Source organism: Lampris incognitus, chromosome 6 (assembly GCF_029633865.1).
Source record: "Lampris incognitus isolate fLamInc1 chromosome 6, fLamInc1.hap2, whole genome shotgun sequence".
In the NCBI taxonomy this organism is placed as follows: domain Eukaryota; kingdom Metazoa; phylum Chordata; class Actinopteri; order Lampriformes; family Lampridae; genus Lampris; species Lampris incognitus.
The window spans coordinates 8611894-8633965 of record NC_079216.1 but is presented as its reverse complement, the minus strand read 5'-3'; the positions used below and the strand labels follow the sequence as shown (position 1 = coordinate 8633965).

Below are 22072 nucleotides of genomic sequence, written 5' to 3'. Positions count from 1 at the left end.
CCTTCTTCGTTACTCCCAGTGAAAATCTTAGCATCTTCATCTCTGCCACCTCCAGCTCCTCCTCCTGTCTTTTCATCAGTGCCACTGTCCCCAAACCATACAACATAGCTGGTCTCACAACCATCTTGTAAACCTTCCCTTTAACTCTTGCTGGTACCCTTCTGTCACAAATCACTCCTGACACTCTTCTCCACCCACTCCACCCTGCCTGCACTCTCTTCTTCACCTCTCTTCTGCACTCCCCATTACTTTGGACAGTTGACCCCAAGTATTTAAACTCACCCACCTTCGTCCTCTCCACTCCTTGCATCCTCACCATTCCACTGTCCTCCCTCTCATTCACGCGTAGGTATTCCGTCTTGCTCCTACTGAATTTCATTCCTCCTCTCTCCAGTGCATACCTCCACCTCTCCAGGCTCTCCTCAACCTGCACCCTACTCTCGCTACAGATCACAATGTCATCCGCAAACATCATAGTCCACGGGGGCTCCTGCCTGATCTCGTCCGTCAACCTGTCCATCACCACTGCAAACAAGAAAGGGCTTTCTTTCCTGAAGTACGTTGTGGAAGTGAGAGCTCTCAGTGTGATCCTGCTGGGAGGCCTTTTAAAGGACGTCTCAATAGAATTTCCACAAAAGAAAGAACTCCTCAAAAAAAGAGAAAGAAACCCACTTCCTCGTTAGCACTTGTCGGTTGTAGGGCTTAGTAAATAACAGCTTCTTCAGTCAGTTCGGTACGTTATCACAATAAGCCCTCGCAGTTAAAGCACCTTTCACAAAGCAGAGCTTCCCTGCGTGACTCGCAGGTCTTATCTGGAGCGCAGGTCTGAAAATCCGTCTCTTCACCTGTGCTCGGCTGGAGATGCAAAGCCCAAATGTTAGCAATTATAGGGGTGTGATTAGGGATGTGGGTCCCTCTCTAGCCACAGGGCGAGCCTCTGTGTGTGCCGGAGTTAATCTCATTATGAGGACAGATAAGGCTGAGTGTGTGTACAGATTCAGAAATAAAAGCGCCGTCGGCTGCTCGATTAAAGGTCACCAATGAAAGGTGGTGCAGAGTGCGGCCCACAGTGGTTAATTTAGGGTTCAAGCAAGCGTCCGCTGTGTGCAATTGAGAAAGATTATCAGATTTGGAGAGCGCTTCCATTGAATTCAAGGCTGCTGGAGTGTGTGTGTGTGTGTGTGTGTGTGTGTGTGTGTGTGTGTGTGTGTGTGTGTGTGTGTGTGTGTGTGTGTGTGTGTGTGTGTGTGTGTGGTCGGTCGTCACTCCTTTTAGGGTTAGGTTAAAGTTAGGGTTAGGTTAGGGTTAGATTAAAGTTAGGTTGAAGTTAGGCTAGGTTTGGGTTCGAGTTCGGGTTGCATTAGAGTTAGGTTAGGGTTAGGTTAGAGTTAGGTTAAAGTTAGGTTAGGGTTAGGTTAGAGTTAGGATAAGGGTTAGGTTAAAGTTAGGTTAGGGTTAGGTTGAAGTTAGGTGAGGTTAGGGTTGGGTTAGCGTTAGGTTAGGATTAAATTAGGGTTAGGGTTGGGTTAATGTTAGGTTTGGGTAAGGGTTAGGTTAAAGTTAGGTTAGGGTTAGGGTTAGGTTAAAGTTAGGTTAGGGTTAGGTTAAAGTTAGGTTAGGGTTAGGTTAAAGTTAAGTTAGGATTAGGTTAAAGTTGGGTTAGGGTTAGGTTAAAGTTAGGTTAGGGTTAGGTTAAAGTTGGGTTAGGGTTAGGTTAAAGTTAGGTTAGGGTTAGGATAAGGGTTAGGTTAGGATTAGGTTAAAGTTGGGTTAGGGTTAGGTTAAAGTTAGGTTAGGATTAGGTTAAAGTTAAGTTAGGATTAGGTTAAAGTTGGGTTAGGGTTAGGTTAGGGTTAGGATAAGGGCTAGGTTAGGGTAAGGGTTAGGTTAAAGTTGGGTTAGGGTTAGGTTAAAGTTAGGTTAGGGTTAGGATAAGGGTTAGGTTAAAGTCGGGTTAGGGTTAGGTTAAAGTTAGGTTAGGGTCAGGGTAAGGGTTAGGGTAGGGTTAGGGTAAGGGTTGGACGAGTAGTTCTGATGGTTAAGGTTATGGTTAAGTGCTAGGGAATGAACGTAGTCAATGAGTGGTCCTCACAATGATAGAAGCACAAGAATTTGTGTATATGTGGGGCGGGGCGGCGGGCGTCCAGGTGGCATGGCGGTCTATTCGCCACGGTCTATACACAGGGATCGCCAGTTCGAATCCCCATGTTACCTGCGGCTTGGTCGGGCGCCCCTACAGACACAATTGGCCGTGTCTGCGGGTGGGAAGCCGGATGTGGGTACATGTCCTGGTGGCTGCACTAGCGCCTCCTCTGGTCGGTCGGGGCGCCTGTCCAGGGGGGAGGGGGAACTGGCGGGAATAGCGTGAGCCTCCCACGCGCTACGTGCCCCTGGCGAAACTCCTCACTGTCAGGTGAAAAGAAGCGGCTGGCGACTCCACATGTATGGGAGGAGGCATGCGGTAGTCTGCAGCCCTCCCCGGATCGGCAGAGGGGGGCGGAGCAGCGACCGGGACGACTCGGAAGAGTGGGGTGATTGGCCAAGTACAATTGGGGAGAAAAAAAAGGGGGGGGGAACGAATATGCGTGCGCATGCGTAGGAGATGTATGGCTCCAGCATTGGCGATGTGGGGCTTTCCCCGCCAAAAAAAAAAACAAAGAAGAAGAAAACAACTATTCTTCCAGAAGCAAGTCAGTCGCCCGGCGTAGTAAAAGACCCCTAATCGCTTCCCCCGCCGTTATCAGCAGCTGCGGATTAACGCCTCCTGTAAGGAGCAGCCCGGCCAGAAGGTGGAAGTGTGTAATAATGGTGGAGTATCAGAGCGGGGCTTCAGCTCCTGCTGGGGATCAGGTGGAGAATTCAGCGTCATCTATAATTTACGGCCGGCTTCAGCGAATCCCCTCAAATGATGCATTTCCTCCGGTTTTAAGGTGAAATGTCCACTTTTACATCTCAAGCCAACCATTCTCCCTCCCCCCCCACCACCACCACCGCCACCACCACCGCCCCGGCCGGGGCCACAGTAGAAACACATCAGAGATAGTGTTTCATTATAGATAAGGCTAACGCCGTGCCTGGTCCTCCACCCGGAACCAGGTGTTAGGCGTGCTGTTCCCCTGTCAGCTATCCAGCACGTGAGAGCTGGGCTCGTGCAACCGCCGCCGCCTTCATTGTGGATCGGAACCAGTTACGCGGGCGGATTTAGATTGTAGACGTGATCCGGCGTCCCCGCGTTCCAATCAAAGGCTGGTGAAGTTGGTTTTTGCTGACGTCGGCTCCCGGGCGAACAGAACAGGAGGTCGTTACTTTCCCCGGGAACCTGCCTCAGTTCGGTCTCGGTTCGCCGGGCTCAGCGCCCGGCTTCCGTTGACACCGACTAAGAACCCAGTCGGTCAGAATATCCAGGCTGGGGGGGGGGGGCCTCCGGGCGGCGTATTCCGTTGCCTACCAACACGGGGGTCGCCGGTTCGAATCCCCGTGTTGCCTCCGGCTTGGTCGGGCGTCCCTACAGACACGATTGGCCGTGTCTGCGGGTGGGAAGCCGGATGCGGGTGTGTCCTGATCGCTGCACTAGCGCCTCCTCTGGTCGGCCAGGGCGCCTGTTTCGGGGGGGGGGAGTGGAACTGGGGGGAATAGGGTGATCCTCCCACGTGCTACGCCCGCCCCCCCTGGCGAAACTCCTCACTGTCAGGTGAAAGGAAGAAGCCGGCGACTCCACGTGTATCGGAGGAGGCACGTGGTAGGCTGCAGCTCTCCCCGGATCGGCAGAGGGGCTGGAGCAGAGACCGGGACGGCTCGGAAGGGCGGGGTTGGATTGGCCTGATACAAATGGGGAGGAAAAGGGGGGGGGGGGCGGCGATATCCAGGCTGACGTTACAGGACAAAAAGGGCAAAACCAAATAACTCACAGCTTCTAAGGGAAACCGAGTCACTTTCAGGCAGCTGTTGTATCATAAATATGACATATATGTGGTATCATATGTATGACGTGTGTTGTATCATATGTATGACGTATATGTGGTATCATATGCATGACATATACGACATCTGCAGTCACGTTACAAGGTAATACTAGATAAACTGTTTCACTCATGCAGGGTGGAAATGAAAAGGGTCGGGGGGGGGGGTAAAAGAAAAACCCCCACGCTACTTTCTTGTGACATTAAGAATGTGTGGCCATGTGTTTCTGGAGACAGGTGGGCTATCCCATCACGGGACATCCTGTTGTCTTTGTAAACCAATACCTGCCCGGCTTCTCGGACGGCTCTCAGACAACACACAACACAGTTTTAAAAGTAAGGTAACCCCCTTGCACACCAGACCAGAACAAGACTCTGCTGTATCTCGGAGCCAAGAGGCCCGAAACTTGACGCCGTCTCTGGGATGACTGCAATATGTCATGCTGCGTGTGTCAGACGGCGAGTCCAGCCTGCAGACATCAAGGAGGACTCGCCGAGGGAAAGACCTGAGTGCCGTGGCACGGCAAAGGTCTCGTCCACGTCCCATCGACAACCCGGTGATACGCAACCATACGCTACGCCATGGAGAGCCACGTGTATGCCACTTTTCTTTGCACCAATTAACACACCTTCAACCAGGCTGCGGAGGACTAATCAGGGCCACCAGCTGGCGCAGTGCTGGGTAGGAGGGAAAACCAGCATGCACATGATCCATGACACGTATCAACGCTCCACACTCTGGGGCATTTGCAGCTAAGAGGGGAAAAAACACCTAAATTAAAATCAATCTATATCTCAATCAAATCTCGTTAAAGATTTGTCAAGATAGCTCCGATCTGCAACTTCGTTTCCCAAATGTATCATTTCAGAGCGTGGGCGCCCTCTACCGGCGGCAGCCCGTAGCGCACCGGAATACACGTTTCACTTCACTTTGTAAAGTGCCCAAACATTTGCACGCGATTGTGAGCCCGTCCGATTTATACCGACGGCAAATGCATGCATACTGGCGCGTAGGTGAGCCAGAGCAGACATGGTGGCCGGCAGAGAGGAGGGGGGGGGCATGCCTCGCTTTTTTTTGGCGACAGGGGGGGAAGTGAACGGCTGGTGAGTTTGAAAGGAAAGCTGTTGGCCGGCGTTCATCTCACTTCGTGAGAAGTAACTCAGCCGTCGGCGCACCCTGGACCGGGCAGACCCTCTACGTCGGCGGTATCTAGGACATCTATTATTGTTGTTATTATTATTATTATTATTATTTTACATTCCTTTGCACTTAAAACAACTCCGTGTCAAGTTTTGCCCCCCCGTTGAGAAGTTGGCAGCGGGCGTCCCCCCCCAGAGCGCGGCGATGTGCGCCGACTGCCCGAACCCTTGCGCGGACGAGGGCGCGGATGCCTGCCCAGCCCAAACGGACCCGAAGCGAGCCGAACGACACTTCGGCGGCGGGGACGTGGGCGTCGTTTGCCGGAAAGGATGCGGCCTTCTGCTGCCCGGCGAAGGAGCCGCGGAGGGAAGCCACTGCTGCGTGGACGCGCTCCGGACGCTCGCCGACGCGCTGGAGGAGAGGAGCGCGACCCTGGCGCACGAAGCGCGGATGGCGCGCCTCAGGTGGGGCCGCAGGGAGCAGTCGCTGCTGGCCCAGGCCAGGTCCCTCCGCAACGAGGCGCAGCTCAGCGCGCTCAAGTACCAGCAGAAGCTGCACCAGTACATGCTGAACATCAACAGCATCGCCCAGCAGGTGGTCGGATACTACAAGGTAAGGAGGACGCACATGTCGCTTGGACCGGTGGTGGTCCACTGTCGTGAGGCTGCACGTTGGTGCGAGTTGTTGAGGAGTTTGGATGCGGGGGCGGCGGGCGGGGGTGGGGGGGTTGTTCGTTACCCGGCTGCTGATCGGTCCTTAACATCAAGTTCTGTGCCCCGTGCGCCCTTCAGGCAGACTCGAGGGCAGCTGGTGGCGACCTGCAGGGCGACCCGTCCGAGAAAGTGGAGGAACACCCCGAGGGTCAAGAGGGCACAGCCGAGGTAAGAAAGCTGAGCTTTGAATCACTTCATAACTCTTAACGCTACCCGTCTTTCGCACGTTTGAGCCCCGAGAGGGCCGGGCTCTTACGGACCGGCTGTAGTGTGTGGGTGGGTGGGTGCGCGCGTTGCCTCAATGCGGGCTTCATACGGTTGGGAAAACCGCCGCCATTTTTGTTTCCAAATTTGAAGATACGATTTCCGGATCCTTGGAAAAGTGATGGGGGAAATGTTGTTCAAGTTTTGGAAAAGTCGTTGGGGGGGGATCTGACCAAAGCGCCGTTAACGTTTTTAAAGGTTGATCGACCGATTAAAACAGCGACAGCGGAGGGAAGCGTGTGGCGGGCCCTTTAGTTTCCGTGGCTGTTTGGGCGCAACATGCTAACATGGCTCTGCGCTACTTAGCTAGCTAGCTTTCCTCGCCGCTTAGCTAGCGAGCTCGTTAAGAGCAAAGTGGCTCATTTCCGGTATTTGAAATAGAAGCGACTCACTTTCTCGTCATGTATCGTGTTTAAAACGCGCCTTTTCAGCGGCAGCTCTAGAAACGGGGTCTTGCGGCTATTAGAGAGAGAGGGACCCCGAGACCCCTGGTGGACCAAGTCTTCCAGTGAGAGTTGGTCCCCAAGCCCCAATACAGTGGCCTCCATTCATCCTGGTTGTGTGATGGGGGGGGGGGGGGTCAGAACTTGTAAGACAAATAAATTAGCTGCTGGGTTAGCAACCCAAGGCCACACTTCCCTCACACCCAGAGAGGCAATATATTGTGACGTGGTCAAACAGTGGACTTCTCAGCCAACCTTTCAGAGCTAACCAGCAAGCTTTTAATGACCGGAAGTCTAGCTAGCCATAAGAGATACAAGTTAGCATTGGTCTCAGGTCATCCTCCTTTCTTGGCCACAGAAGCGACCTTACCTATTTGCCTCCTCTTTACCCTCATGGTGGGAAACAGCATGCTGCCTAATACAACGTCTCTCATACCTTCCACCACATCCCCGCTATCTGTAACTGATATGCCCGTTTTTAACATGTTCAATATCCCGCAACATAACCAAAAACATTAACACTCTTCGGTTGCATCGTGGGTAATATGCAAATGAACCCACTTGACTTCGAGCAGGAGCGCTCCAGTAGAATTCGCCACAATATCAATATCGCCATTTGACTCTCGATCCTGGGGTTTTGGTTATGGTGATGAAACGTACATGTTATCATTCGCTGGTCTTTAAAGGCTGCAATGCAGCGAAGAAATGTGGTTTTCTGAACCTGTTCGACCGTTTCAGCTGAAATGAACGAGTCTACCCGCTCGGTCATCATATCATCACTAATGATCATACGAGAAAGATCCTAGAGCGGCACCGGTGGTCATCCCCAAACTATCGTCCCGTGATGAATATCGAGCTAATCGGTCAAAAATGGAGGGGTATTTGATTTTTGTCAGTGTCACCTTTCAGAGGTTTTCATACGCAGAGATTCAGTTTCCGCACATGTCTGTTGGGTCTCACCTGCCGCACGGCTTCATCCCTCCATCATCCCTTCCTCGCATAACAACCCTTTCTGCAAATGTTGACTTTGGGATTCTGCACACGCTTCTGCACTACTGAGAGGCTAGAGTGCGCTTATGTATGGTAATCTATGAACTATTATTCCTCATTTGACCTGGTATGTTCACCGTGTGCACGTGTGTTTAAAACCACAGGCAGCAGTCCTTATCAAACTAGTTTTATATTACAACTTCATACATTTTAAAGCATAGCACTGCAGTTTTACTGTAGGAATATCAAGCAGGAGATGGCATAACGTACAATGTCAATACATAGCAGTGCTGCAGCTTGTAAGTCACATCTGACAGACCTGAGCACAGACATACCACCAAAGACGCACATTCACATGGCAGAAAAGTCCCCCCCCCCCATTTACCAACACACAAAGAAACTGACTAGAGAGAGAGAGAGAGAGAGGGACCCCGAGACCCCTGTTTTTCCAACGTTGAGGTGTAGGACGCCTTTTGAAAACTGGTCTTTGACCTTGTCCCTGGGTCACAGGAGATCTGATGTCTTTTCCCAACCGAACCTTCATTGGCTGCCTTGTGTGTTTGTTTGTGTGTGTGTGTGTGTGTGTGTGTGTGTGTGTGTGGTGGGGGGCAGCGCGCCTCATCACATTTCACTTTGGATCGCTGCGTCCCAACGGTAGACTGGGACCGTGAGACAGGGCTGGAGTCAGAAAGCAAAGGGTGATAATACCAGGGTATGGCATCACAGAAACATAATTGGAAGAGCTATTTTCTTCCATTTTCATTTTCACATGTAACCTGTAACTATTTTAGGCAGGAAATGATGGTCTGTGGTTCTTTGTTCAAAGAATATGTGAGTAGCAGAAAAAGCAGACTGTCAGGGCCCTATGAAATCCATTTTTTTCCCTTTTTCGGTTTTCTCTCGGGTGTATTAGGTTTTTTTTTTTATTCAGATTTTGGTCTTGATCTGTTTTTACTGTAAGATGACACGAGAGTCGTCTGGATGCTGTTCTGCCCTGGATTTGCTGTTAAAGCAGTTTAGGTTTTTTTTTTTTTATGTCTTCTGTGTTGTCTGGTCACTTTGACATTTTTGACCCATGTGTGTCTACTGATATGTGCACATTGTGATGTGCACTAAGACACAGTAGCACGACAGGGGTTCTGTTGGAGAGCCACAAGCATCACTTTAAACCCCCGATATGTTCACAAATTCTGTAATGATCTCCACGTTCGGTGCACCTCCTTGTTTTATATCTGACACTGGTGATTTCGTCATGGAAGTCACAGCCTAGACAGTGGCCTCAGCCTTTGATTGGCACGGGCCGTGGCCCTGTTGAGGCATTGGTGGTTCAGTGGTAGAATTCTCGCCTGCCACGCGGGAGGCCCGGGTTCGATTCCCGGCCAATGCACTGCGTTTTTAGCAGCCCGGCTAAAAACACAGGCGCAAAATGTTTCGGCGTCACAGTAGCCCAGTGGTTAGCACTGTTGCCTCACAGCCAGAAGTCTCGATGCATGCCCAATAATCCAGGTAAGAAAATCAAAGAAAGTTGAATCAGTTCATCTGGACACAACGTTTATTAGCAGAAAGGTTTCATCACTCATCTAAGCGACCTCTTCAGTCTCAACTGACTGCAGGTGTCCCCACCCAGGAACGCTGGTTTGAACGGGGAGTCAAACGGGCCGTCTGTGTTAAGAGGGAACGACCATCCCTGAGCTAAGAGGAGGGGGTCTAAGAGTATACCTGTCACCATCTTACAATGCTGTGACTGCAAACATTCCCAAATCCTCTGTGAAAAGTACACATGGCCATTGAAACTGTTGTTAATTCTCACGCCTGTTTGCATATGAAACTGATGGTTGGTTTTGGTCGTTATGCAACTGTATTGTACTGTATTGTTTATAAGGTCGGGGATACCTGCAGTCAGTTTAGACCGAAGAGGTCACTTAGATGAGTGATGAAACTTATCTGTCAATAAACGTTGTGTCCAGACGAACTGATCCAACTTTCTTTGACTCGCAGCAAATAGGTCCTGGGTTCGAACCCCAGTCTGTCCCAGGTCCTTTCTGTGTGGAGTTTGCATGTTCTCCCCATGTCTGCCTGGGTTTCCTCCAGGTGCTCCGGTTTCCTTTCACCATCAAAAAGACGTGCATGTTATTGTTAATACTCCTGCCTGTGCCCCTGAGCAAGGCAGCAGAAAGAAGAACTGGAGTTGGTCCTCAGGTGCTGCAGCTGCCCACTGCTCCTATACAATAGGATGGGTTACATGCAGATAACACATGCCTTGTAAGAATACAGTGACAAAATACTATGGCTTTCTTCGTCTTCTTCTGCGTTTACAGAGGAAACTATGACAGAAAAACAGGAACTTGATGCGATGATTTTCTCAGATCAACTGCATGGGTCTGTAACGGTGACCTCATTCGAGACAGTTTATTCAGATTTTGGTCTAGATCTGTTTTTACTGTAAGATGATACGAGAGTTGTTTGGATGCTTTTCTGCCCTGAATTTTGCTGCTAAAGCAGCTTTTTTGACGTTGTCGTCTGTGTTGTCGGTGACTGACCACGTGTGTCTACTGATGTGTGCACGCTGTGATGTGCACTAAGACACAGTAGCACAACAGGGTTTCTGTTGGAGAGCCACCAGCATCACTTTAAACCCCCTATATGTTCACTAATCTGCAATGATCTCCACATTGGGTGCACCTCCCTTGTTTTATATCTGACACTGGTGATTCCATCATGGAAGTCACGGCCTAGACAGTGGCCTCAGCCTTTGATTGGCACGGGCCGTGGTCCTGTCAAGGCATTGGTGGTTCAGTGGTAGAATTCTCGCCTGCCACGCGGGAGGCCTGGGTTCGATTCCCGGCCAATGCACTGTGTTTTTAGCAGCCCGGCTAGCTCAGTCGGTAGAGCATGAGACTCTTAATCTCAGGGTCGTGGGTTCGAGCTCCACGTTGGGCATATTTGCATATGAAACTGATGGTTGGTACCAGTTGTTATGCAACTGTATTGTTTATAAGTGTGGGGATACCTGCAGTCGGTTTAGACTGAAGAGGTCACTTAGATGAGTGATGAAACATATCTGTCAGTAAACGTTGTGTCCAGATGAACTGATCCAACCTTCTTTGACTCACAGCAAGAAGGTCCTGGGTTCAAACCCCAGGCCGTCCCAGGTCCTTTCTGTGTGGAGTTTGCATGATCTCCCCATGTCGATGTGGTTCTCCTCTGGGTACTCTGGTTTCCTCCCACCATCAAAAAGACATGCATGTTAGGGTTAATACTCCTGCCTGTGCCCCTGAGCAAGGCACTGGAAAGAAGAACCGGAGTTGGTCCTCAGGTGCTGCAGCCGCCCACTGCTCCTATACAACAGGATGGGTTACATGCAGAGAACACATGTCGTTGTAAGAATACAGTGACAAAATAAAGCCGCTTTCTTCGTCGTCTTCGTCTTCATGTTCTTCTGCATTTACAGAGGAGACTAAGATGGAAAAACATGAACTTGGATGTGATGATTTTCTCGGGTGGACTGCATGGGTCTGTAACGGTGACCTCACTTGAGACGGTTTGCAAAATTTGGTCATTTGGTTTGCAAGCCAATGCATTTCAATGAGGGTTGAGGGACAAACCAGCCCAGTTTCCAGCCACTAACCGTCTACGGTGGGAGTTGGCGTGACCTCCTGACTTGACGTCACGACATTTTAGTGCCGTGCCGACTCGATACCTGCCGAAATATGCTGTGAATTATTGTGACTCGGTATTCCCGTTTCTTTCTTATCTACACATGTGAAAACGGGCGTCTTTCACGGCATCTTTCAACACTGTGAGTCAGGGGAAATACTGCGATATATATACAAATGATCATGGCTTAGTAGAATAATTTCACCCCCCCCTCCCTCCGTTACTGCTGTCAGATTACTGTTGAAGTCGATGAAAACCCACTCCAAACATGTCTTCCTGCCAAGTCTAATAATAGCGTGTGTGTCAGTGCGCTGGCCTTGTAAATAAATGTGTGGTTTGTTTGACTTGGACGGCGGGTAAAGCGCTGGGGTGGGTTTAATTCGGACGGTAACATAAAACACGTCTGATTGCCTTCAGCTTGTTGCAGCGAGAGCGATTACACTCTCCTTTGATTAATGTGGAAAAACAAAATAAACCTTTCAGGCCGCTGCCAGCGCCGGCCGGCGACCCGGCATCTATTTTCAGATGTGGTTTCCTGGCCGAAAAGGCCGCTCTTAACGTCTCTTTAATAGTTTACTTCTCCTTTTCCTTCCTTTTGCTTCCTAAATGGGTTCGCCGATACCTGAGAGCAGCGCTGCAGTTCAGCAAACAACAGTTTAGCCTTTTGGTGGAAATCCGAGTTCTGTTTGCAAAGGACAGTCGGGGGGGGGGGAGAGCAAGGGAGAAAGAGAGAGGGGGAGAGAGAGAGAGAGAGAGAGAGAGAGAGAGAGGGAGAGAGAGAGAGAGAGAGAGCAGGGGAGAAAGAGAGGGGGGAGAGAGAGCAAGGGGGAGAGAGAGAGGGGGAGAGGGAGAAAGAGAGAGAGAGAGAAAAGGAGAAAGAGAGAGCAAGGGAGAAAGGGAGAGAGAGAGCAAGGGAGGAAGAGAGAGGGGGAGAGGGAGAAAGAGAGAGAGAGAGCAGGGGAGAGAGAGAGAGAGCAAGGGAGGAAGAGGGGGAGAGGGAGAAAGAGAGAGAGAGAGAGAGAAAAGGAGAAAGAGAGAGCAAGGGAGAAAGGGGGAGAGAGAGAGCAAGGGAGGAAGAGAGAGGGGGAGAGGGAGAGAGAGAGAGAGAGCAAGGGAGGAAGAGAGGGGGAGAGGTAGAAAGAGAGAGAGAGAAAAGGAGAAAGAGAGAGCAAGGGAGAAAGAGAGAGAGAGCAAGGGAGAAAGGGGGGGAAAGAGAGAGAGAGAGCAGGGGAGAAAATGGGGGAGAGAGAGAGAGCATCCAAAAGTGCATCCGGGTAGCATAGCGGTCTATTCCGTTGCCTACCAACACGGGGATCACCGGTTCGAATCCCTGCGTTACCTCCGGCTTGGTTGAGCATCCCTACAGACGCAATTGGCCGTGTCTGCGGGTGGGAAGCCGGATGTGGGTATGTGTCCTGGTTGCTGCAGTAGCGCCTCCTCTGGTCGGTCGGGGCACCTGTTCAGGGGGGAGGGGGAACTGGGGGGGAGTAGCGTGATCCTCCCACGCGCTACGCCCCCCCCCCGGTAAAACTCCTCACTGTCGGGTGAGAAGAAGTGGCTGGCTTCTATGTACGGGAGGAGGCATGTGGTAGTCTGCAGAGGGGGCCAGGACGGCTCGGAAGAGTGGAGTAATTGGCCCAGTACAATTGGGGGGGGGGGGGCATCCAAAAGTCACTTTTATGACGTCTGCACGTTGCAGGAAGGGGTTCCTGTCAGGTGTTGTGGGGTCGTATCTGTCGTATGGCCCACGGAGAGGCTCGGCTTGTGTCGGTTGGAGCTCAGAGTCCTCCCACGGACGTGCTGGCCTTTTCCTTTTTCAGTTGTAGTGTTTGTGAATGCAGTACCGACGTGGCTGGAAAGAAAAGCCAGCTGAAGTGTTGTCGTCGTTTCCATCAGCAGTGCAAAATCCAGGGTCCTTTATTGTCCATTAGTCTGCAGGCTGTAATGGAACATAGCTCGACAACAGCTAGTCGTGTGTGTGTGTGTGTGTGTGTGTGTGTGTGTGTGTGTGTGTTATGAGACTGCAGTGGCCGGTTAACACGGTCAGTTTGTGAGTCACGGTGAAGTTTTTCCATGCGTCTCATTCAGATGTGCTGATGTAGATCCGGCTGATTGTGCTCGGCCCGGCCCAGTCAGCAGTGACGGGTGAGTCAGTCGGTTCTGCCGTGTTGCAGAGGGATGATGCAGGAAAGGCCAAGCTCTCAAACAGCTGACCACTCGGGGAAAACGCAACCGCCCCTGACGCGTGCCCGCGTAGTTCGGCCCCTGGCGCTCGGAGGGAAACCACGGTCGAAATTAAAACAGCCGCTCTCCGGAGCCAAAACCTCCCCAAATCCACACTTAGAATCACGGTCGGCTTAAAAAAAAAAAAAAAAAAAAAACCCCAAATGAATCCTGGAAGATTTTCTCACAGAGATATTTAGTTGAGTTGAGTTTACAATGGATGATGTATTTACCTTATTTAGGTATAACCGGCACACGAACGCCCCACAGAAGACTCGGGCACAGGAAACTGGGAAATGCCACTGACACCCGAGCTTCTACGTGGCGACGTTTCCATGTCGACAGAAATGGCAGCGGGAGAAGGAGGGCTGTCGCCGGTTGTTAAATATTTGAATTTCTCATTATTCTTTCATGCCCCGTGATGGTCTGGCGGCCTGTCCAGGGTGTCTCCCCGCCTGCCGCCCAGTGAGTGCTGGGATAGGCTCCGGCGTCCCCGCCACCCTGAGAGCAGGATAAGCGGGTCACATGATGGATGGGTGGAGATGGTTCATGTTTGATCACGTATTCATTTGTGACAAGCAAGCAAGCCGACTTGTTTCCAGCGGACGGTGTCGCATGAATCTGCCAACATTTACTCACATTTTCTCAGTTAAAGTGAAGAAGAACACACACACCTGATGTATCCTCTGCTCTTCTGTTGCCTACCAACACGGGGATCGCTGGTTCGAATCCCTGTGTTGCCTCCGGGGTGGGAAGTGGAATGTGGGTATGTGTCCTGGTCGCTGCACTAGCGCCTCCTCTGGTCGGTCGGTGTGCTGTTCGGGGGGGGGGACTGGGGGGAATAGCGTGATCCTCCCACGCGCTACGTCCCCCTGGCGAAACTCCTCACTGTCAGGTGAAAAGAAGTGGCTGGTGACTCCACATGTATGGGAGGAGGCATGTGGTAGTCTGCAGGCCTCCCCGGATCGGCAGAAGGGGTGGAGCAGCGACCGGGACGGCTCGGAAAATAGGCTGGATACAATTGACCTTTCGCGAAGTACCGCCCCAGAACGGTGCTGGTCCAATCCTGCCTTAGCAACGGTCCGTCAAGCTTTCAAACACACAGCAACATGCTGAAACGGTGGGCCTATGGGATCTGCAGATCAGATACTAGATATGTGAAAAGTTTGGAGGGGGTGTCATTTTCTTTCCCTTCCCGAAAACCAGAACGCAAGAGGCGCAATGTGGGCAATAGATTTGGCAGTATAGCAGACCCCATGGCCAGCTTAATCCATCCAAAATCAACACAAATACCTGTCTGCTCCAAGCTAAGCTAGCTACTAGCTATTATTGCTAGCTAATACAGCTAACGTATTATTACTGTTACTTTTACCCACACAAGGCGCTGATTTCTCCCTTCATGTTTTGGTGTTTTCCGGCTACTTCCTGGATAGTTCTGAAATGCTTGACAGGCATAGCAACAGTAACTAAGGGGGGCGGGACTTTGCGAAAGGTCAATTGGGGAGAAAATCTGGAAAAAAAAGTTCTCTGCTCTTCATTCAGCCGTTGGAGTCAAAAGCAAGTCTTAAATGTTTCTTTTTGTAGCAAGAAAAATAGGTTTGATATATCACATTTGTTACTCAATAATACAAATCAACTGATTATGATTTCCCCCCTTTTATTACCGTATAATGTTGGTGTAATTTGCTCTTGGTTGTGTAAAAAAAATGTCAATACACTTGAGTATCGCACTATTATGTTTTGTGATACTGCATCGTTTCTCAAAAACACTCGGTTTTTAATTAGTAGTTTACATGCGAAGATTCGTGGCAGACAGTGGTTCATCTTGTGTCATGTGTAAACCCCCGACCGCTAGATGGCAGTGTTGTCACCCATCTTCAGCTATTTGACTCTTCCACGCCGACGTAACAACGTAAACTGAGACAGGAAGTAGCATGAACACAAAAGAGCACAGGCCCATGACGTCACAATATACCACCTTGCTTACAGTATCGCAGTATATCGCAACACACTGAATCGTAACGTGTATTGTGATACGCATCACACCGCCACATTCTCTCCAATACACAGCCCTAACGGTGCACAGCAGTTACAAGAAATCTTGAAAAATGCATACACAACACATGAACATCTGCATTAACATGGTACACACATAATGCATAGCACATAAACATACCATTAACATAATCTACATCACATAAATATACATTAGCATAACTTACATCCCATACCATTAACATAACCTACATCACATAAACATACCATTAACATAACCTACATCACATACCATTAACATAACCTACATCACATAAACATACATCTGCATGACCTACCATTAACATAATCTACATCATATAAATATACATTAGCATAATTTACATCACATACCATTAACATAACCTACATCACATAAACATACATTAACATAACCTACATCACATACCATTAACAATCTACATCACATAAACATACATTAGCATGACCTACCATTAACATAATCTACATCACATAAACATACATTAGCATGACCTACCATTAACATAATCTACATCATATAAATATACATTAGCATGACCTACATCACATACCATTAACATAACCTACATCACATAAACATACATTAGCATGACCTACATCACATACCATTAACATAATCTCCATCACATAAACATACATTAGCATGACCTACAACACATACCATTAACATAACCTACATCACATAAACATACATTAGCATGACCTACATCACATACCATTAACATAATCTCCATCACATAAACATACATTAGCATGACCTACAACACATACCATTAACATAACCTACATCACATAAACATACATTAGCATGACCTACATCACATACCATTAACATAATCTACATCACATAAACATACATTAGCATGACCTACAACACATACCATTAACATAACCTACATCACATAAACATACATTAGCATGACCTACATCACATACCATTAACATAATCTACATCACACAAACATACATTAGCATGACCTACATCACATACCATTAACATAACCTACATCACATAAACATACATTAGCATGACCTACCATTAACATAACCTACATCACATAAACATACATTAGCATGACCTACAACACATACCATTAACATAACCTACATCACATAAAAATACATTAGCATGACCTACATCACATACCATTAACATAACCTACAGCACATAAACATACATTAGCATGACCTACAACACATACCATTAACATAACCTACATCACATAAACATACATTAGCATGACCTACATCACATACCATTAACATAACCTACATCACATAAACATACATTAGCATGACCTAGATCACATACCGTTAACATAACCTACATCGACCGCCAGTCATGTCGTATCTGTGACTTCCAGTGTTGGAAAAACCAGATTCTGACACACAACTGAAGGCCAAGTGTGTCTGTTAAGGCACAGTACTCCAGAGAAAGGGCAACTGACGCAAAAATTGAGGCCCTTTCACCACTATGAGAGCAGGCGGCGGCTGTCCCCCCCCCCCCCCCCGCCCAGTCACTAACGGAGCCGTGTGTGTGTGTGTGAAGGGACATGGATGAGGGAAATATAACCCTGGTATCGGTGTCATCAAAATCCAATCTCCTGTGACAGGAGACGGGGGCGACTGATAGCAGGCTCTTTTGTTTGGGGGCCGCAACAAAAGATGACAAGAAAAGATTGTTGCTCCCAGACAAGAAGCAAAGAGAGATTTATGACCTCCACTTTCATGTTGGCTGATTTGATTTTGTATTTGCTTTGTGTGTGTGTGTGTGTGTGTGTGTGTGTGTGTGTGTGTGTGTGTGTGTGTGTGTGTGTGTGTGTGTGTTTAGCTTGGAGGCAAGTCCCCGAACAGTGAATGATTGCTGATAAACCAAATAATATGTATTGCACCAAAGAGCATGGATGTTGGCCTGGTCCAAAACAACCCCCCACCCCCCACCCCCAAAAAAATAAAAATCTCATTTAGCTCCCCAGGAAATATTACAGACAGCCCTCTCCTGTGTGTTGTAGAGAGATGGAATGGTGGGTCATGGTCACCCTGAGCGGACCCACTGAAAGAAACCCTTTTTCACCGCTGTCCATTCTCACCCTGTTCACCTTGACCACCGTTTAACCACTTTGGGTTCCTTTTGCCCCCTGAATTATTAAATGATTGTGAAATAGAAGAACATTCTGATTCTCAGAGACGAACGCAGTTTATGTTGAGGCCTTGTGTCACGGATAAAGTGTGATTCAGGTGTTTACATGACAAAATAACCTGAGTAATATGGGAATATAGCTGGGCCACATATCAAAATATAGTCTGGATCTCATGAGACAGGATGTGTTGTGGGATTGTGGTTCTGGTGATAGAACTTAAATGTTGTCGTTCCCTGGTCTTAAAGGCTGCATTACAGTAACGTGAGAGGGTTTTCTGAACTTGTTCCACTCTTTAAGTGAAATGGACAACGGATGTCTCTACCTGCTTGGTCATCATAGCCACCTTATTGCCATTTGGGCGGCATGGTGGCGCAGTGTTTAGCATGGTCGCCTCACAGCAAGAAGGGCCTGGGTTCAAACCCTGGGATAGTCCAACCTTGGGGGTCACCCCGGGTCGGCCTCTGTGTGGCGTTTGCGCGTTCGAGGCATGGCAAGACGAACTGGAGTTGGTCCGAGGGCGCTGCACGGCGGCCGCCCACTGCTGCCATACCTGCATAATATTCCTATACCGTAATATCCCTATACCGTAATATCCCTATACCATGCTCTGCGTTTAACCCATCCCAGCTGTGTAGCGAGGATGGGATCAATGAAGTATCTCAAAATGAAAAATACTAATGATCATTTATCAGCATTTTCGGATGTGGAAATATCTTACGAAAGCACCAATGGTCATCCACCAAACATCGTCACATCATCGATTCTGAGGTATTGAGTCAAATATATCATGATATTTTTGACAATACCGCCAAGGAATACTCCAGATGTTTCAATTGGTATACACTGTGTTGGGTCAAGCCTTAATTGGAATACTCCAGATGTTTTAATCGGTATACACTGTGTTGGGTCAAGCCTTAATTGGAATACTCCAGATGTTTTAATCGGTACACGCTGTGTTGGGTTAAGCCTTAATTGGAATACTCCAGATGTTTTAACCGGTATACACTGTGTTGGGTTAAGCCTTAATTGGAATACTCCAGATGTTTTAATCGGTATACACTGTGTTGGGTTAAGCCTTAATTGGAATACTCCAGATGTTTTAACCGGTATACTCTGTGTTGGGTTAAGCCTTAATTGGAATACTCCAGATGTTTTAACCGGTATACACTGTGTTGGGTTAAGCCTTAATTGGAATACTCCAGATGTTTTAATTGGTATACACTGTGTTGGGTTAAGCCTTAATTGGAATACTCCAGATGTTTTAATCGGTATATAATGTGTTGGGTTAAGCCTTAATTGGAATACTCCAGATGTTTTAATCGGTATACACTGTGTTGGGTTAAGCCTTAATTGGAATACTCCAGATGTTTTACCCGATATACTCTGTGTTGGGTTAAGCCTTGATTGGAATACTCCAGATGTTTTACCTGATATACTCTGTGTTGGGTTAAGCCTTAATTGGAATACTCCAGATGTTTTAACCGGTACACGCTGTGTTGGGTTAAGCCTTAATTGGAATACTCCAGATGTTTTACCCGATATACTCTGTGTTGGGTTAAGCCTTAATTGGAATACTCCAGATGTTTTAATCGGTACACGCTGTGTTGGGTCAAGCCTTAATTGGGGCTGTGGAGCTGGGAAGATGCAGTTTACATGGTCAGGTCTTGGTCAGGATATCTTCTCAGTCGGGTTACCGTCAGGATGTTGGCGTGTGAAGGTGTTCTGTGGTCCAACAGAAGGGGCCGCTCTGTGTTGCTGCTCTCCTCGGTTGCATTTGATGGATTACAAAAAAGGATTTCTTTGCCCACCCAGTTTCTCTGCCCACCCAGCTGGACGGAGAGACGTAATTAGACCGGGTGGTTCTGGGTTTGCCATTTTCTTCACATTATCAACCTGTTCTGCTCTGTTGGGGATTTGGATTGTGCAGAATGTGCACGGCACCTGTTTAGCCGTGAGCGGGACCGCCCTGCTCGCCGTTTCCCACTTCCCGACTTCGTTTGGTTTAATTCATGTATGATAAGTGTAATACTCAGCAGCCTGCATGTGATAATAGTTATTTACAGCATCCTCTAATAGAAGCCTTAACTTTACTCTCCGCAGCCTTGTTGGTTGTGTATTATCTAGTATTGGTCCATGTGGCCAATCAAGTTCCTTGTATCGCTTGTATGTGGGAGCACACTTGGCCAGTGGATCTGATCCTGACAACTCAAGCCGCATACAACACCAGCGACCATTACACCGTTTACTGTGGGTGGGTTAGAAACGCTACGCAGTTTAACTTCGGCATGCTCATTGCTTATTTATCGTCTAATTTACTCCGAATTACTTGCTCTTGACTTTCCTGCGTGGGACGTGAGGCGTTCGTGCAGGAATTCATTAGTACAGGAATCTGTAGTATTTCCCTACATGTTGAATTTGGGGGTGTGGGGGGGGGGGGAGTGGAAGTCGAGTCAGTTTTATTTGTATCGCCCATTATTGCAAATTTGCCTCAGTGGGCTTTATAGCAACACAACATCCTGTCCTGAGACGGGATGGGGGTGGGGGGTGGGTGGGGGTGAATGTTGCTTTAAATCACCTGGAACATGGGCATCTACTGAGCTGGAGTGGATCTGGGTTTTCCAGAGTCACGGCGATGGACTCGGCCAGCGACGGCTTCGGAGCTGCCGGTGTTGACGTTGGACCCGTGTGTGTGTGTGCGTGTGTGTGTGTGTTGACTCTGCCCGTCCGGGTCTGTTGTTTTAGGCAGTAGGGGTGAAAAAGAAAGCCGTTCCGCTAAAAGACCACCACGCTCGCGAAAGAGGAGCATTGTGGGTACATTTGCCTCTGCTCGCTAAAAGGCCCTTTGAGTCGGTTGCCGGGCGGGCGGGCGGGCGGGCGGCCCGGCCCGTGGGAGGCTGCTGCGGGGTACATCGTGCAGCTCTCGGCTTGTCGCGCGGCTGAACTGTGTCGAGTGACACTTGAGCGACGCTTTGGAAAAGCTTTAAGGGTGGCGTTCCTCATTCCAGCGACAACACTCGCATCCGGGCAGAAATTACGCCTCGATTTAGACGCATTTAGTGGAAACACCTGCTAATTGTGCTACACAGCTGGTCCATTAGCCAACTCCTGTGTGTGTGTGTGTGTGTGGGCCTGTGTGTGTTGGCACTGCACAACTACTTGTTAAATAAAACGTATCAAAAGGCAGGAGTTTTTTGGAATCTCGGGAGACGTTTTTCCCCTCGAGCGCGTCAGATTGGCCTTCAGCCGCGGTAACACATTCTCACTCGTGTTCCAGAGGAAACCTGCTCGGCGTTCGTGTTGGTCTGTTCGGGGTTCGTGTTGGTCTGTTGGGGGTTCGTGTTGGTCTGTTCGGGGTTTGTGTTGGTCTGTTGGGGGTTTGTGTTGGTCTGTTGGGGGTTTGTGTTGGTCTGTTCGGGGTTCGTGTTGGTCTGTTCGGGGTTTGTGTTGGTCTGTTGGGGGTTTGTGTTGGTCTGTTGGGGGTTCGTGTTGGTCTGTTCGGGGTTCGTGTTGGTCTGTTCGGGGTTTGTGTTGGTCTGTTGGGGGTTTGTGTGTGTGTGTGTGTTGGGAGGAGGACCGTCCTTGCAGAGCTTGTGTTCGCACGTCATCCGGTACCCGTGCCTGGTCGTCTTCCACGCCGTCCGTAGACCAGGACAAGTAAACGTAATGGGCAGTATTATAATGGCCAAAGCCGTGCTTGTTGACTTGACCCCGTGTCGTCATTTATACACGTTTGTACACGACGTCGCTTTCCGTCACCCTTCGTCACGTGTTCTCTTCGTCTTCATCACTCTTTATCGACGGGCTGACTTCTCCACTTCAACTAGGTTTAAAGACTTATCCATCCATCCTTTATCTTAACCACTTATCCTGATCTCAGGGTCGCGGGGATGCTGGAGCCTATCCCAGCAAAAAAAAAAAAAAACGTTTTTGGGCATCCGGGTGGCGTGGCGGTCTATTCCGTTGCCTACCAACACGGGGATCGCCGGTTCAAATCCCCATGTTGCCTCCGGCTGGGTCGGGCATCCCTGCAGACACAGTTGGCCGTGTCTGCGGGTTGGAAGCCGGATGCGGGTATGTGTCCTGGTCGCTGCACTAGCGCCTCCTCTTGTCGGTTGGGTGGGAGGGGGAACTGGGGGGAGTAGCGTGATCCTCCCACGCGCTACGTCCCCCTGGCGAAACCCCTCACTGTCAGGTGAAAAGAAGTGGCTGGCGACTCCACATGTATGGGAGGAGGCATGTGGTAGTCTGCAGCCCTCCCCGGATCGGCAGAGGGGGCGGAGCAGCGGCCGGGACGGCTCGGAAGAGTGGGGAAGTTGGCTGGATACAATTGGGAGAAAAGGGGGGGGGGGCTCATCGTTTTCCGTTTTCATAGAGCTTATTGTTGTGTAACGACGTTAGCATATCAGCATGCTGATGGGAACAGCTGATGTGCAGCAGAAAGCGCACAAACTCCTCCAGTTTTGGAAGAGTTTTTTCGCTCCTCCCGGTCCTGGAGCGGCACGGA

The 22072-nt window shown here is 49.3% G+C and overlaps 3 non-coding genes across 3 annotated transcripts; all 3 read left to right on the top strand.

Annotated features, from left to right (window-relative positions):
- Positions 1-8826: 8826 nt before the first annotated feature.
- On the top strand, positions 8827-8897 carry trnag-gcc (transfer RNA glycine (anticodon GCC)). Its single transcript has one exon. It is a non-coding gene; the product is annotated as a tRNA-Gly (tRNA).
- Positions 8898-10292: 1395 nt separating this feature from the next.
- On the top strand, positions 10293-10363 carry trnag-gcc (transfer RNA glycine (anticodon GCC)). The gene has a single exon. It is a non-coding gene; the product is annotated as a tRNA-Gly (tRNA).
- Positions 10364-10377: 14 nt separating this feature from the next.
- Positions 10378-10450, top strand: trnak-cuu (transfer RNA lysine (anticodon CUU)). Its single transcript has one exon. It is a non-coding gene; the product is annotated as a tRNA-Lys (tRNA).
- The last annotated feature ends 11622 nt before the right edge of the window (positions 10451-22072 follow it).